Here is a 3,885-nt window from a genome sequence, read left to right on the forward strand (position 1 = left end):
AAAACCCACATTAATACCTTAACTGTATTGTATCACTCACAAATAAGAATTATCCATACCTTTTTGGCCTATAAATAGCACCTCTTCACTCGCACTTTTCATTCATCGGCATTCAACAATAATCCAAATATATACAAGCTAAGAATATAATTCTCTCATTGCTACCAATCTAGGTTGCCTTATTATTATACAAATAGAACCTATTGGCCATTTCATTTTCATAATGGGCAACTTGGTCATTGCATACATTATTTTAGCCTTTTATTCTCTCTTCATTATTGTGCATGGCACTGATAAGTTATCATGCAATCAAACTCCATATCCCACTCTTTGTAACCATTACATTGGCACTACCAATTATTCAATTTCATCATCATCAAGTGATGATGTTTCCTTCCATGACATTGCCCTTAAGGTCACCATGGACCAAGCAATAGTAGCACACAAACTTGTCTCATCAACCATGGAATCCAACGATTTCAAAGACAAGAGAGCCAAGTCCGCATGGGAAGATTGTTTGGAACTCTATGAGAATACAATATATCAGCTGAACCGTTCAATGAGCTCAAACAATCTAAACGACAGGTTAACATGGCAAAGTGCTTCTATTGCGAATCAACAAACATGCCAAAACGGTTTTCTTGATTCTAACCTTTCATCTCACTACCTAAACTACTTTCCATCCATTTCAAGCAACTTATCCAAGTTGCTGAGCAACTCTTTGGCCATTAGCAATACATTAACGTCCTTGACTTCGTTACCAAAAGACCCGGTTGTTCGCGGCGGTCGAAAATTGCTTTCCTTTAATGGCTTCCCAGAGTGGCTATCTCCTTCCGACAGGAGGCTTCTTCAGGCTTTGCCGGGAACGGCGGCACCGAAGGCGGACATTGTGGTGGCACAGGACGGGAGTGGGAATTACAAGAGTGTTTCGGAGGGCGTGGCGGCGGCCGGTAGGCTGAGTAAGAATGGTCGAGTGGTTGTGTACGTGAAAGCTGGCGTTTACCGAGAGAGTGTGAACATAAAGGGAGGGATAAAGAATTTGAGCTACCATTATTACGGGTAGCAAGAATTATCAAGACGGCTCCACCACTGTTGGTTCAGCTACTTTTAGTAAGTACCTTGTATCAATATCATCTTCTTATTTCATTAATTGTTAATCGAGTTCACGCCATTTTCTCGATTATTTTTAACTTTTAAATCTTACATTTTAATTTTTTTTTAAAAAAATAAAAATTTAAAAAGAATTTTATAATAAAAAATTAATTAATATTAATTATTTAAAAATGTTAGTTTTCTATACTTATTTTATATATATTATTAATTATTGTACTAAATTATTATTATTATTTTTAATAAATAATGTTAATTTCCTATAGTATAAAATAATAATTATTTAATTATAATTTTTTTAAATGATTATATGACTAATATAAAAATATAATCAATATAATGTTATATAATTAAATATATATATATATATATAATTATTTTATGAAACCACTTAGATAAAAATATTAAAAACGTTTTTTTAAATATTTTTTTAAAATTAAAATTTAATACATATAATTAATTAAATTGTTATTTTTATTAAAATTAGACCAAACAAATCAATTTAGCAAAAAAATTAATAAATTAAATTTTGAACCAGTATAAATTAATATTTTTTTATAAAAATGACTATAATATTCATATTATAAAAATAACTAAAATGTCCCTATTTTATATATATATATATATATATATATATATATTAATTTTGAAAACTTTAAATCCTAACTCCCTACGAGGACAGAGAAAAAAAGAGCTAGAATTTAAAATTCTAAAAATAATATATATGTGCGACTCGTTTAGATCATAGATTAAGATAAAAAAGGAAAAAAGATTTTTTTGTATAGAAGTTAAGATAGTGAATGGAGATCTTCCCTTCACTATCTTAACCGAAAAAAATCTATAAAATTTAGAAATGGATAATAAAAGAAATAATATTTATATATATTTTTCTATTGTGTATCAAATTTATGATTTTTTGGTTGGTAGAAATACACTCACCTCAATTTACAATTTAAGATGAGACAAATTTTTCCATTATATATATATATATATATATATATATATATATATATATATATATATATATATATATATATATATATATATATATATATATATATATATATAATAAGAGTATTTTAATTTTTTTTTATAATAGGAGTATTGTAATAATTTTTATAAAAAAATAATATTAATTTAAATCGATTCAAAATTAGATTTATAATTTTTCGGTCAAATTAATTTATCTAACCTAATTTTGATAAAAATAACACGATTTAATCGATTATTATTAAATTTATAATTTTATATAAAAATTTTATGATAAAAATTATGTTATGTGAAGTTTATAATAATTAAAAATTATTAAATAATAATTTAATTAAAAATATCAAATTTAAAATAGGAAAAGTATAGGGTACCAACATATTATCTGCCAACTTCTGCCAACTCTTATTTATATTTGTGTTTTATGGAAGTGTGTTCGTAGATGTGTCTAATAATTAATATATTTTAAATACATATATAAAGAGACACATCCCGAAAATATATCTATAAAGACACTTTTATTAAACACAGTTATAAAAAAGATATTTTTATTAGACACATCCATGAACACACTTCCATGAAACACAATTATAAATGAGAGTTGACAGAAATTGGCAAAACTGTTTAAAATATTATTAATTTCTCAAACACTATACACCCATGAATAACTATCGAATACACATTGTATAGATACTCGTTGGCTTCCTCTGCTTCCTCTTTTATTAAACATTACTAGCTTCTTCGGTTAAGAGTAATTTAGAGTATGTTGATGCATTGAAGTAACGTTAGTTTGTGGTTTGACTGGGTTCCTTTGATTCAGCGGTGTGGTGTGATGGGTTCATCGCCAGGGACTTAACAATCGAGAACAGTGCTGGGCCACAGAAGCACCAAGCGGTGGCACTTCTTTCCAGCTCCGATCACTCCGTGTTCTACCGCTGTAGCTTCAGAGGCTACCAAGACACCTTATACGTCCTTTCCCAACGCCAATTCTACCGCGACTGCGACATCTACGGCACCATAGACTTCATCTTCGGTGACGCCGTCGCCCTCTTCCAAAACTGCAACATCTTCTTGAGAAAACCAATGAGTAAGCAACAGAACGCAGTGACAGCACAAGGGAGAACCGATCCCAATGAGAACACCGGCATTGTCATCCACAACTGCCGTATCATGGCGGCTTCAGATCTGAAGCCAGTTCAGGGATCTGTCAAGTGCTTCCTCGGCCGGCCGTGGCAGAAGTACTCAAGAACGGTAGTGGTCAAGAGTAGCCTGGACGGTTTGATTCAACCGGCAGGGTGGATGCCATGGGCGGGAAGCTTTGCCTTGAATACATTGTATTATGGAGAGTATATGAATATTGGAGCTGGTGCTAACACTGCAGGGAGGGTTAAATGGCCTGGCTTTCATGTTATTACCAACCCTACTGAGGCTTTGAAATTTACTGTTGCTAATTTCTTGGATGGTGGATCGTGGATTCCTGGGACTGGTGTTCCGTTTGAAACTGGCCTTTGAACTTGTGAATTTATTATCAATCTTTCAAATTGTTGTGTACTTTAATTTTATTAGTTGTGGGTGTGTTGGGTGTCTCCGTCTATAGTGCTAGTTCAAATTTGTGTTTCTTACTGTGTTTTTTTTTTTTCTAAGAATAGAACAGGATAAGACTATGAATATAGGATGGGATAAGATATTAATAAACAGAGATACAAAATTTTATATTCTTATATTCTATTTGGTGATAAATTAGAACAGATTATGAAAATTCAATTTGTTCTTATTTTTTTTTTCATT

At 30.9% G+C, this 3,885-nt stretch overlaps 1 pseudogene; it reads left to right on the forward strand.

The window, feature by feature from the left end:
• Positions 1-215: 215 nt before the first annotated feature.
• LOC112718171 (pectinesterase-like) lies at positions 216-3,669 on the forward strand (annotated as a pseudogene).
• The last annotated feature ends 216 nt before the right edge of the window (positions 3,670-3,885 follow it).

The sequence above is a fragment of the Arachis hypogaea genome, chromosome 10, assembly GCF_003086295.3.
Source record: "Arachis hypogaea cultivar Tifrunner chromosome 10, arahy.Tifrunner.gnm2.J5K5, whole genome shotgun sequence".
In the NCBI taxonomy this organism is placed as follows: Eukaryota; Viridiplantae; Streptophyta; class Magnoliopsida; order Fabales; family Fabaceae; genus Arachis; species Arachis hypogaea.